The 14,366-nt window shown below is 44.7% G+C and overlaps 1 pseudogene; it reads left to right on the top strand.

The window, feature by feature from the left end:
* Positions 1 to 9,281: 9,281 nt before the first annotated feature.
* LOC134387429 (probable RNA-binding protein 19) lies at positions 9,282 to 12,496 on the top strand (annotated as a pseudogene).
* Positions 12,497 to 14,366: the final 1,870 nt, after the last annotated feature.

The following is a 14,366-nucleotide window of genomic DNA, read 5'->3' as shown; positions in this document are numbered from 1 at the left end:
GATAACTCAGTTTTGGCTTGGTGATGTGGAACATTAGCATGAGTGACTCCATTTTGGTTTGCTCTGGAGTGGACCTAGTGCAGGAGCTCAGTCCAAACCAGTGGCCTCCAATAACTTCTATTTAACAATATTATTATTAGTTTTTTAGAAGTTATCTATAATATGGTTGTTTCCTCTATGCTGGGGACCTGAGGTAAGGCTCATACAGTAGAAATACCTACTTCTGGAAAAAACATGCAGATAGTTACGTATCAGGACACAAACCTTTTGAGCCTTCTTAGATCCTCTTGGCCACTTCCTTCCCAATCAGCCAAATGAGAGAGCAAAGTAACTTGCCCAGCACGGTTGGTGAATTTTAAAGCCAGGATTTGCATTTGGGCAGAGTGGCCCAAGGTCTAAGCCACTTTTCCCTGTTGTTTAAATTATCTCTTTCAAGAATTTCATGTTTCTTCTAAACCAATGATTTCCTTTTCTTTTTCTTTTCCTTTCTTTTCCCAGTAGCATTATCATTGACTTTTTGAGAATTCCTTTACACTGGGATATCTTGTTTGACAGCATATTTGTATTAGTCTCATCTTCTTTAAATCTAACAGTTAACGAAATTCAGAATGACATGAACTCAGTCTCTCTGTCCTCCATATCTGAAAACTACCATTTCCTAGAAATGTCATGTGCCTCTTACTGAAATATCTCATCAAAGGTTCTTTAAGTAATATCCCAAGATGTGGGGGGAGCAGCAAAGTGGGCAAAACAGCCGGGTAGGGCAGGAGGGCTCAACAGAGGGAGAAAAAGAGAGAGGGATATGTCTTTCCACAGAGGAGGGACACAAGGAAATGAGACCATTACTAATGTTAAAGTCACAGAAGATAGAGACGAATCTGTCAGAAAACGTTTTATTTTGGAAAACAGGATTGCAATTGGGGCACACACACAGACCAGGGTGGTATCTGGTATGTCTGAAGAACACAGAAAGAATTGGGAATTTTATTAGAGAGAGAAATGCTAAGTATTGTTTTGAAAGAGTTCATCGGCAGTAGCAAAGTTTTCGGAGTTGGCAGGCTTTGACTGGTGAGTGATGGCTGTAGGTAAAATTAGCCCATGATGGCAGGTCTTTTCAGCAGCTACTAAGTAAAATTAGCCTTTGAGTTACAGCAGGCAGTTTTGGCATCTGGGCTTATAGAAAATTGTTGGAGCAGGTGCAATGTGCCCTGAGTGCTTTTTCCTTCTGCCCCTCGACTCTGATTTAGTTTGGATGTGACATGAATGACCCAAGTTGTATAACCAACTTTCACACTAACAATGGCTAACTTTCGAAGCCACACTCCTGTGGCCTCCCTTCTCATTTAGGGGAAGAGCCAAGCATTCCTGCAGGGTCTGGCCCCTGCTACCTCTCTGACCTCACCTCCTTGCACTGCCCCTTGCCTGTCCCACTCCAGCCACAGCAGTCTCCCTGGGGAACCCCAACCACAAAGGCCTATTCCCTCCTCAGAACCTTTGCACCTGCTGTCCCTCTGCTTGCAGTGCGCATGCCCCAGTTATCTACGGCTACCCAACAGACACTTGTGTAGTACTCACTATGTGCCAAGGAAAGTTCTAAGCAATTTATAAACATTACCTTGATTAATCACCTCCTCACTTCCTTCAGGTCATTGTTCAAATGATAGCTTCTCTGAAAGGTTTTGCTGGGCCATCCTATTCAAACACCCCCCCCCCCACTGCATAATACACCCCCTGACACTAGCAATCCCCATTCCCTACTTAAGTTTTTTTAAACATCTGTCAACTAACATATATGTTTAGCTTTACCTTGTTTATTATCTTTTTATTATTATATTCTACTCTATTATTATTGAAAGAAAGTGAGCTGAAACGCCGGGTACTGATCAAGCTTTATTAAAGAAAAGGAATCTGCCAGGCTTCCCTCAAAATGGAGAACAGCACCAGGCGTTGGGATGGGAGAGCTTATGTAGGCTGTAGGGAGCTAGGGCTGGCTGATGCAATCGAGAAGGAGCATTACGCTAGTGCGGAAGCTCCACCTGGCTGATGCAACCGGGGTAGAAAATTGCACCTATGCCGAAGCCAAAAGGGTTTCTATTTCGCAGAAGTCACAAAGCTTCTCATAAGGAAAAGGGGGCGGGGGCTGGTGGCCATTTTGTGCTTGGCCTTGCCTATGGCACTGGTTATGTTCAAAACCTATCAATTATATTTCCATTTTATTTATCCATTCATCAGTTGTGTTGTGGTTTTTTAAAATCACATAAACAATACATGGATTCGATCTTGCCATAGAAATTTAAATGACACCAATTCAAGTAGAGTTGAAAGTGAGCGTTTCCCTTGTCAAGATTCCTTGGAGTCTTCCACCCCACGAAGATTTTCCTCTTAGGACCCTGGAACAGGGAGACACTGCATTTTGTGGGTAAAAACGCCAATGAGAAAGTGAGAGCTGACATTATTGAGCAGTCACCACGACCCATGGGCCATCTGGAGCTCTTTCCACATATGAACTCATTTGATTGTCACGAAGGTGAAATACAAACTCCCTACTCCTCATAATCCAATCGGTGCTGGCCTCTCAGACATCATGTCCTGTGGTGTCCTCCTCCTGCTTGCCCGCAGCCTGCCTTCCCCTCCATGCACGCCTCGTGTGAGCCCACGCCCACCTCTAGGCCTTGGCACGGCTGTTCCCTGTCCTTCTCCTTAGGGCTTCCTCTTCCTCCTCGCTCACGTGTGGCTGGAGTGTCATGTCCTCAGAGTGCACTTCCACGACCACCTGTTGAAAAGCAGCATCTCTTCTGCCCAGCCCCAGTGCCTCCTCCTCTGCTTCACTCCCCTCTGGAGCACTTCTCTCCACCTCATTTCACACCATAGACTGTGTTTCAGGCAGTCTATGCCATGTTGTTTTCCTCGTGTTGTTTCCAGCTCCCTGGGCTTGTTCTCACGGAGGTGCAAACGCACAAGTGGAAATGTGCGAGGCCTCTCCATTGAAGCCCAGGCTTGAAACTGGAACACAGTCATGTCTACACAGTGTGCTGGTCAAAGCAGGTCATGTGGTCAAGCCCAGACTCATGTAACTGCAAAGTTGCATAGCGAAGGGCAGGGATAGAGGGGGAAGGGGTGACCCACCAATCAGGGCCGGCATTTCCCGTCAGCTCAAAGTCCTTGAGCTCTGCTCCCAGGCAAGAGAATCAGAGGTCATTCGGGACCCCAGGGAGCTCCCATGTACAGCTTCCTTGAGGGACACTCCCAGGTTCAGGACAGTCAGGGTTTGTGTAGGGGAAGGGAAGGAAGTAAGAGAGGAGGGCTGAGCAAAGAGGCTGTTGTGTCTGCATTTCTCCTTTGGGTGAGAGGAAGCTGCGAGAGCTCTGAAGGCACTCACGTTTGCTGGTTGGTGAGGAGTGAACGCTTTGAGTTATATAATCTTAGTCACTGCATTACCCATTTGGGGTTTTTTTTATCTATCTGTCCATCTATCTATTTTTCAATTATGTACATATCTATCTACATTTTTCTTCCTTTAGCTCAATTAGGTTTTGGTTTGTAAATAAAGAGGCAGATGAGGGTTTTGTGCATACCAAGATCTTTTGAGCTCATTTCAAAATCTTTTCTCATAGTTCTTGTGTAGGCTTCAGGCCTCAGGAACCTGGATTCCACCCACGTTCCACGCACCTGACGTGCAGAAGCCACCTAATCGTCAGAACACCTCTATGAAGCCAGGACTGTTATTATCTCCCTTTTACAAGAGAGGGAAATTCAGTGGTTTGCACAATCCAATTTCCCAGGGCTTTGACTGCCTGTAAAAATAATCAGACCCAGATGATTCTAGAACTTCCATGAGTAGAGTGAGCTAGCTGGGCTGTCCCTAGCAGATTAGAGGGAGCCGTCCTGGCATGGGGGCTTGAGGCAGGGACCAGGAAACACTCTCGCCAGCATCACACTACGTAGAGCAGAGGGGCTGGGCTGGACCAGTCTACAGCTGTCATTTTTACAGTAACTTTGGGTGTGGATTTTTTTCCTGGTTCCTGGTCTCCTGGAGTGACCTCCCTACCCTCAGGCTCTCGGACTTTGAGAGGCTCCTGTTGGTAATGACACTGATGCTTTTATAGTTACTTTGATGACCAAACTGTTGGACAAGGGCCTTTCAACCCCACCCCCCTAGACATCACTAAGGACTTTTGGATTTTCCTCCAATGGAGGCCACATATGGAAGATTTATCATCCTTCAAGATGAATTTGGAATGTTAGTTAACTTCCCTGTGTTTTGCCATTCGGGGCTTAATTTTTCTGGTCCTTGGTTGCTGAGCAGTGGGAAACACATGGTATGTCCTGGCCACTCACAGATATTATTCTGGACCAGAGCAAAGGCCCTGGATCAGTGTTGGGCTTTTGTAATACTGAGAGTTACTCAGGCTCCCCCCATGCCCATCACTGTATCCCTAAGAGCGTCTCCCACACTGACTGTCAGACCAGGAACAAATATGCTGTCACCTAGCTTGGAGCTGGAAAGGACAATAGCAGCCCCCATGCCCATACCCTGGCACGGTGCTGGGCAACCTATGCCCAACAATGTCCTGAAATGGCTGCCCATGTAGAGACAGCCCTGAGGATTAAAAAGTGCTTCCAGAAAAAGCACTGAAGCAGCTGGCCTTTTGCAGCTTGGGTCCTGAGCGTTCCACATTTCTCACCACTTGCAAGCTACACTCGATTCCTGGCTTTCTGTGTTGCCTTTCGCCTGCTCTCATAGTGAAGCCAGATTGCTTGAGTTTAAACACTCACTCTGTACCAGTATGCAAGCCTTGGCATATCACTTTCTGTGCCTCAGTTTCCCCATCTTTAAAATGGGGATAATAAAAGCACTGACCTCACACTGTTATTGTGAGGATGAAATGAATTGACACATATAGGCACTCAGTAATATTGGCTATTACTACTATAATTATTTACAAGGGGTCATCCAGGCACATTGATGCTCCCTCCTCCCCATGGTGAGCTCTGAGAAGGGGAAGGACTTGGGGCCAGAGTGGCTGCGTAATGATGAGTGCATCAATGTGCCCAGATTTTGAGCAGAGTTTGAGCAGAGAAGCAGAACCAATATGAGATACAGGTATGTGTTCGTTATCTAACGTTGCAGAACAAGTCACTTCAAAACTTAGAGGCTTAAAAAAACAACAATCATTTCTTGATTACTTATTTATAGGCATTGGCTGGGGTGTGGTTATCCGAAAGCTTGACTGGGGCTGAAGGATCTTCTGCCAAGATGGCTCATTCACACAGCTGGCGAGTTGGTGCCACCTGTTGGCAGGAGGCCTCAGTTCCTCTGCCCAGATGTCCTGACTCGCCAGCTGGCTCTCCCCAACCCCAGAGTAAACAATGCAAGAGAGCAACATGGAAGTGGTGATGTCTTTTATGACCTAGACAGGGAAGTCACACAGAGTAAAATTGGCTTCATAGGTCAGCCCTGCCTCAGTATGGGAGGGGACTACCAGGAGGTGAGGATCACTGGGGCCATCTTGGAGGCTAGCTACCACAATATCTAATAAGGGATTAATTATAGGAATTTGACTCAATGTAATTATGAAAGCTGGTTACACAGTCTATGCAAGGCTGTTGTTTCTGTGTTTGGTGCTAGAAAGTGAAGCCTGCAGGGTAGGCATTCAGGAAGGAAAGAAGGACGTGAAGTCAGAAGCAAGGGTAGACTGGAACCCACAAGGATGTGTGGATGGATTAAAACCTGCCCGGTCTCTTACCACCTTCATCCTCCAACGTCAAAGGCAGGAGGTCTTGGGCAGGCCCGTGGCTCACTTGGGAGAATGTGGTGCTGACAACACCAAGTCAAGGGTTAAGATCCCCTTACCGGTCATCTTTAAAAAGAAAAAAAAAAGGCAGGAGGTCTTGAAGGAGAAACTACCCTTAGTCACAGAGTTAAATGGCCGTGTTGACCAGGAGCCTGGAGAAACTGAAGCAGAAGATCCAACAGAAATGGAGTAGCTAAGGACCTGGCTTTGCCCCACACCAACAAAGTGGCCGGCAGGTAAGCAGCAGTGAATGTGAGCTGCAAAAGTGCTTGCCTGCTGGAATCTGCCGAATGTGTAAAGGAAACGGCCACTGTTGCATTTGCACCTTCCAAATCTCATGCCAAATGCCTCCGTGGCTCAGGCCAGCTCAGAGCTCTGCAGGGAAAGGAGTGCTGTGAAAATAGTTCCAGTTCAGCTAACTTCACACAATAGAAACCCACCAAAGAGGCTGACGCCTGTACATGCCAACACCATGGCCTCGATGATGACAAACTTCCCCACACTTCCTAGAGGGACTTTCCAAAGAATCTAAAGAAGATTCCAGAAATCTAGGGTGTGATCCCCAGGCTCTGTGAAGGGAGGAGATGGTGTCCTCCCAGGGAGTAGGGTGTCCACGTAGGGGCCAAAACTCCAAATCCGTGCACTGTGCCAATTTTTTCTTTATTTTCAGGCCAACACCCTTGTGGGTAACCCAAACCCTGTCTGGGGAGCAATTTGAGTCGTCTTGGTTTTCAAATCTGCCACTGCCCACCTCACAAAGGAAGGGACCGCAGAGAACTCCACCAGTCTCAGGGAGGGTACGTGTGTGGAGGGAGCAGAAGGGGAAGGGATTCAGAGCAGTGTGTCTTTTTTTAGAGAGAAGAATACAACAACCCCCCTGGAGTCACCCAGATACTCTTGTTTTATCTGTGTTTCCAGTTAATTTGAGATCAACCCCAAACATATCATTTCATTGATAAAGTATGAAGAGACAAAAACTTTAATATGTGTCTCTAAATGATAAGAACTCTGAAAAGAAAATAACCATAATATTATTATCAGAGCTTAAAAAAAATGAACAATAATTTGTTAACATAATTAACTATCCTGTCAGTGTTTTGAGTTTAACTGCTGGTTTCATAAACTTTTTGTATGTGGTTGACTTCTTCAACTCATGGAGAAAACAAAGGCATTTTATTGATATGTTTCTTAGATATCTTTTAATTTTTGGATTACTCGTGCTTCCCCACCCCGTTCCCTCACAATACATCTGGTGAATAAACAGGGTCCTTTGTCCTGTAGAGTTTCCCACATCCAGGATTTTCTGGTTGCATCCCAGTGGAGCCATTTAGCATGCTCCTTCACGAAGTGTCTCTCAAAAGGGGGGACCATGATAATTTTTTTCTTTTTTTAAAAAACAGCTTTATCTAGGAATAATTGATGTACAAAAACTGCACATATCTGAAGTATACAATTTGGTGAGTTTTGACATATGCATACACACAGGAAACCATCACTCCAGTCAGGGTAATAGCAGGAAGACAGTTCTCATACATCGTGGGTGGGAGTGTAAATTGATGCAAGCTTTATGGAAAGAAATTTGACAATATCTCTTAAAATTACCAGCACCCTTTGACTCAGCAATCCCACTATTCCACTTCTCACCCTTGTGGGAAATGATGTGTCTATAAGGGTATGTGTGGTGCAGAACTGCCCGAAATAGAAAACAATTAGAAAAACCAAAGCGTACAACACTAGAGCATGCTAAAACCAATAAACAAAAAAGCAAACAGTCACATATCTCTTATGAGATGCCAGGCACTGTTCTCAGCGCTTTACAAAGAATAATTTATTTAATCCTTATGCTAACCCAATGAAGTGGGTACTACGATTAGGCTCATTTTAAAGATGGGGAAACTGGGGCACAGAGAAATTAAGTAGCTTATCCAAGATCACACAGCCAGTCAAGGCAGCACTCGCACCCAGGCAGCCTGTCCACAGAGCCTGGCTCTTTCCCACTGTGTTTCCATAGTTCAATTGTAATTGGGCCATTGACACAATGGAATGTTATGCAGCTATGAAAAAGGATGAAGATGCTCTTTACAGACTGACGTAAAATGATTTCATAAGAGGTATAATGTAAAGTGGGTAACGCAAAGTGTGAACTACCACTGTAAAAACGGGATGAAAGAATGTGTGTGTGTTGTGTTTGTACGTACATATGTGTTGTGTTTGTGTATGTGTGCTGCATGTATGTATATGTATATGCATAAACGTGTTGTGTGTTGTGTGTACATGTCCATGTATGTTTACATGTATGGTTGTGTTTATGCATGCATGTGTGTAATTGTATGTGTGCATTGTGTGCATGTGTGTATTTGTAGTGTGCGATGTGTGTGTATGTATGTGTGCATGTGTATATTTGTATTGGTGTGTGTGATTGTGTGTGTATGTGGGTATATGTATGTTGTGTATATGTGTACTTGTATAGGCACCAACTTCTTGAGTAAATTTCTTTTTGTTGTTGTTATAGGCTGGCTGGTGCAGGGATTGAATACTGGACCTTGGTGTTACCAGTACCACACTCTAACCAACTGAACTAACCTGCCATCCCTCTGAGTGAATTTCAAAAGCCATCGGTAGCGTGGTTGCCTCTCAGAAAGGGAACTCCTACAGGGTGGAGAAGTAGACTTTTTATAGCCTATCTTTTTGTACTTACCAAATTTTAGAGAACTTTTTATTAAAGCTTAAAATATGTATAGAAAAGGGCACATGTCATAAACATACAGCTGGATGAATTTTCACAAACCAAATGCATCTATGTAACCAGCATCCATATTCTTAAAGAGATCGTGATCTATAAAACCCCCAGGTCCTCCCTTGTTCCCCCTCGCATGCACTCTCCTCCCAAGGGAGGAGACTTCTAACACATTGCTTGTGAGATTCATCCATGTTGCTTCATGTGATTATAGTTCATTCATTCCTATTGCTGTGTAGTATTCCACCATGATTTATTTATCCATTCTACTGTTGACCACATTTGGATTGCTGCCAATTTTGAGCAATTACAAATAGTGTTGCTAGAAACATTCTTGTACAGGTCCTGTGGTGTACATATATGTGCTTTTCTGTTGGGTATGTCTGCAGGACTGGAAGTGCAAGGTCATAGGGCATGCATATGTTCAGCTAAACACTGATGAACAGTTTTCCAAAGTGGTTGTATGTACTTACTAAATTTTGAACCATGAGGTTGTATTTCTCATTTAAATAAAGAAAATTACAAGCATAAACACCAGAAAGTTGCCCAGACATTGTTTGAAGTTGAGCATATTAATTTTTTACTGCTGCTGTAACAAATTATCACAACTTTAGTGGCTTAAAACAACATAAATTTGGATTGCCGAAGGTGGTGGCTCCCTGAGCAGCAGCATGAGAGTTGTTGCTGGAATATGCTGTCCAGTCATGCAGGAATCAAAACGGTGGGAGCCGTGAGCCACTTTGCAACTGATGGTGAAGAACCTCCCAAATGGGAGGGAGGAAGAGCGTTTCAGGCAGCTGTTCATCACCTTCAGCACACTCACGGACTGCAGCCTGAAATTCTCCAAAGACAGCAAGTTCCTCAAGTTTGGCTTTATTAGCTTCAGATCTAATGAAGAGGCCAAAATGGCACGGAACCATTTCAACAAGTTTTATTGACACATCCCGGACCATGGTGGAGTTGTGCAAGGCATCTGGGGATCCAACAAAGCCCTGAACCTGGAGCAAATATGCCCAGAAACCAAGCTAGTCCAAACAACCTTCAAAAGACCCCATTCCCCCAGAAACTAAGACAGACAATAAGAAGGAAAAGGTAGCAAGAGAACTGGATGAGCTAAAGGAAGACACAGAGTTCCAGGAGTTCCTGTCGGTTTGAGGCAGGATAGTGTTAGACCTGTGAACCAAACTCCATTTTCCCTGCAGAGGACATTTTGTTAGTTTTCCACTCCTCAGTCATGAGACCCCCAGGGCACGTGATTATCCCTTGGCCCTGATAAAAATAATGAAAGGGACCAGTTGGGTGTAACCGCCCTGATAAAATAAAATGATGTAAGAAGGGAACAGACATAGTCATTGAGTTGCAAAACCTCTTCCCCAAGGCTAGTTTCCTGTAATTGTAACAATTAAGTTACAGATTAACCTTAAGACCTCCTTAGGAATTCCCATATATGCACAAAGCTTCAAGTGACCTCTACAATGACCCTCCTGGGGTGACAGTAATACCACCACCAACTTGGACCTACTGAGCAGGTGCAAAGACCGAAGCCCTAACTGAGCATGTGCCCAAAATGCAACCAGGAAGAATAGAATGGACCACCTCTAGAGGTGCAGGATGGTGACACCGGCCTGCATGCCTTAATCCTTTTTTCCTATAAAGGACCCTGAATAACTTCCCTTAGAGAGCTAGCTTCCCCGTATAGCTACTTCCCTTATACATAAGTATATCTCCTCTTTTAATAAATCATTGCTTGCTTTACTGCTGCGTACACTGTTCATTTCTATGACTTTGGGACCCAAGAGCCCAATTCTGTAACAGGTTCACCAGTGGTGGATGCAGGTGGCCACTTGGGTGAACAATGCCCTGGACACCAAGTCCCTGAAAGGGAAAATCAAGCCCATGACTACCTGAACTTCAACTCCAATTCGGAGCAGGAGAGTGAGGAAGAGGGAACTAAGGATGACCTGGGAGAGGAGGAGCCTCCCAGGGTGCACTCTGTTTATCAAAAATCTCAACTTCACCACAACAGAGGGAACGCTGAAGGAGGTGTTTTCCAAGGTGGGAATGGTGGGGAGCTTCTCTATTTCCAAGAGGAAGAGCAAAACAGGAGCACTGCTTTCCATGGGGTTTGGATTTGTGGAACACAGGAAGCCAGAGCAAGCCCAGAAAGCTCTCAAGAAGCTGCAAGATGACATCATGGACAACCACAAGCTGGAAATGAGGATCTCAGAACGAGCCACCAAGTCAGCCCTGACATCTGCTCAGAAGAAACAAGTGGCCAGAAAGCAGAAAACTCCCAAGATCCTGGTGGGGAACATGCCTTTCCAGGCCAACAGCTGGGATATCTGTGAGATCTTCAGCACCTCTGGGGAACTGAAGATATAAGATCTGTGCACCGTGCACAAACCCCACACGTCGGGATGGCTCACCTCACTAAGACCATGAGACAGAGATCGATGCAATCAAGCAAGAGGAGTTTATTCCAGCATGCTGGGGTCACTCAGCATTCAAGACAAAAGCGACCCCAAGCCCTTAACACAAGCGCTTTTTATACAGTTTTTTAGACAGATTTCTGTAACAGGATGAGTTGTTTACTGCTTACGGGTTATCTGAGGTGACCTTTAGATTTATTGGTGGTTAGCGGTCTGGCACACCGATAAGGAACAGTATATTTCCCAACCGTTTATCTTTCAGGCCAGGAGGCCTCTAGATAAGAAACTGGTCCCTGGAACTGGTTGGTGGTCCCTCCCTTCCTGGAATTTAGTGTGCCTGGGCCCGCCTGCTTGGTGCCTTAGAGGCTGCCTTACTTTATGTTTCCCGTTTTTAGCAAGCATTTAGTACAGAAGCAAATTGCGCATGTTAAAGTTATATTCTACAATGACAGTCTGCTTGCCAAAGAAGGTGACTGGGACAGGCACACACAGAGGGTCTGGCTTTGTGGACTTCCTCATCAAGCAAGACATGAAGAAACCCTTCAGCGCAGTGTCACAGCAATGACTGTATGGCCACAGGCTGGTGCTGGAGTGGGCTGACTCTGAGGTGACCCTGCAGGCCCTGTGGTGGAAGATGGCTGAGAACGTCCACAAGCCCCTAAAGAAAAAGCAGTCAGTGGTGTTGGACAAGATCCTGGAACAGCTAAAAGACAGTGAGAACGACAGCTGTGAGTTAGCACTGAGGGGCTGCTGAGCTAGGAATCCCACCTGTGTGTCCAAAAGACTGTGCCCAGCTTGGGACTTGGCCTTTTTGCCATCCTCATCACTTGGTACTATGAGCCCTGGTTTAGTCAGTCATCCAGGGAAGGCTCCAAGCTGCTCATGAAGAATCATCAAGCTCTAAGCCCAGATGCATCTCCCTGGTTGAGCTGTGTCACTAATGACAGATGTGCTCTGCTCATGGGCTGGGGGCTCTGTGAAACCTACTGAGATCTTCACCCCTCCCAAGGCTGCTCCAGCCCAAGATGCAGCCTCCCCCATGGGGACGGCTGTGCCAGCACCATCCAGAGGGTGAGATGGTGGAGAGGAAGGAACAGAGCTACAGTCCATCTGACCTTGATCCAAACCCAGGCATAGCCATTCCCAGCTGTGTGATCTCAGACTGACAACGTCCCCTCTGAGCCTCAGTTTTTCTTTCTATGAAATCGGGGTGATAATTGTGCCTACCTTGAATAAATGGTGCTGGAATTAAATGAGTCAATCCAAGTAAAGCTCAGAGAAAATGCTCATCAAAACAAACAAACAAAAGCCCATAAATTTTTTATCTTACAATTCTGGAGGTCAGAAATGGGCCTTGCAGAGCTGAAATCAAAGGCTGTGCTCCTTCTGGAGGCTCTGTGGGAGGATCTGTGCCTGGTCTTTTCAAGCCTCTGGAGGCTGCTGCAGTCCTTGGATCCTGGCCTCATCGCTTTGACTCCTGCTTCAACTGCCACACGTCCTTCTCAGACACTGACCCCTCTGCTGCCCTCTTATGAGGATCTTCCTATATTGGATCCTCCCAGATAATCCAGGATAATTTCCCCATCTCAATCACATTGCAAGGTCCCTTTTGCCAAATAAGGGAACATATTCACAGGCCCTAGGGGTTAAGATGTGGCAATTTGGGGGGGGCCGTTACTCTACCTCCACATTGAGGAACCAAGCTTTGGTACCCACAGAAAGACTAGTGAAACCCCGAGGGCCACAGAGCTGTACCAGCACCAGCTGTGACAGCTGTGAGTAGCCATCAGGTTCTGGGCAAGAACACAGAAACCAGAACAAGAACTTTCACCTCCAGCTCTGCCACGCTTCCCACATTTAGTTGATCCCTGAAGAAATGGGATGCCTGATTGGCTACTGAGATTTTCTCTCTTACTATTAATTCAGATAACACTTTGAGCTTTTATTTTACTTGCTTCCTGAAGATTACTCATTTAACACCACCACCACCACCAACCCTACAAGGTATATACTATTACTATTTCCACTCTACAAATGAGGTTACTGAGGCACAGAGAGATTAAGAAACATTCCCAAGGTCACAGAGCGAGGAAATACACTGTTCTAAAGTGAGGCCAGCATTGTTACAGTACATTTGCACCCAGGCCCACACTCTCCATTTTCTGAGTACACAACCTTCCTCCTCCAGTAACATTTCTGAATGGGGAATGTCTTGCCTGGCTGGTGTTCCCAGAGGAATTGGCCATAGACTCCTGACGGAGGGGAGAGAGCCACCTTGTGGCGAGAGAGGGAATCGGAACACCTGGGCCCAGGTCTCCCTCTGGTGTACATTCCACCAGGCCAGTCCCGCTTTCTGGCATTTCATGTATCTTGAAAGTCCTGATATACTAGTCCTTTATTCTATTTTATTTCAAACTTTCAAAAGTTAACTTTTTAAAACTGAGGTATAACTTACAGAACAAAAATGAAGTGTATATATATATATATATATTTATAAGTATACAACCATTTAACCACCAACCAAATCAAGATATAGAACATTCCCATCATTCTAGACCATTCCTTTGTGTCCTCTTCCACTCAATACCTCCCAGAGGTAACCACTTTCTGATTTCTATCACGTTAGATTTGCCGTTCCTGACATTTATGTAAAAGGAATCACAATTACGTACTCTTTTGTGTCTGGCTTCTTTAACTGAACATTATGTCATGAGATTCAACCATGCTGTTGCATGTAGCAGTACTGATATATATTTTTTCTTTTGTTTTGTTTTTATGCTTGGTTTATTGTGAAATAGAATATATACAGAAAAGTACATAAAACAAATACATATAACAAATTATTATAAAGTCATTATGATAAAAGGACTGATCCATCAAGAACACATAACAATCATAAATATGTACGCACCCAATGTTGGAGCAGCCAGATTTATAAAACAAACTCTATTAGACCTAAAGAAGGAAATAGACACTAATACCATAATAGCAGGGGACCTGAACACACCACTGTCAATATAGGACAGATCATCTAGGCAAAGAATCAGCAGAGCAACACAAGATCTAAACAATACTCTAGACCAATTGGACTTGGCAGATATCTACAGAACATTGCATCCAACAACCTCAAAATATTCATTCTTCTCATCAGCACATGGATCATTCTCCAGGATAGATCACATATTAGGTCACAAATCAAGTCTCAATAAATTCAAAAAAATTGGAACTATCCCATGTATTTTCTCAGACCATAATGGATTAAAACTAGAAATCAATAAGAAATGAAATTCTGGAAACTATGCAAACACATGGAAATTAAACAGCATTCTACTTAATAACTTATGGGTCCAAGAAGAAATGAAGCAGGAAATCAAAAAATTTATTGAAACTAATGAAAATAATGAT

Source organism: Cynocephalus volans, chromosome 10 (assembly GCF_027409185.1).
Source record: "Cynocephalus volans isolate mCynVol1 chromosome 10, mCynVol1.pri, whole genome shotgun sequence".
NCBI classification, from domain to species: domain Eukaryota; kingdom Metazoa; phylum Chordata; class Mammalia; order Dermoptera; family Cynocephalidae; genus Cynocephalus; species Cynocephalus volans.
Note: the sequence above shows the minus strand (reverse complement) of the source record. Positions and strands in the feature narration are given on the sequence as shown.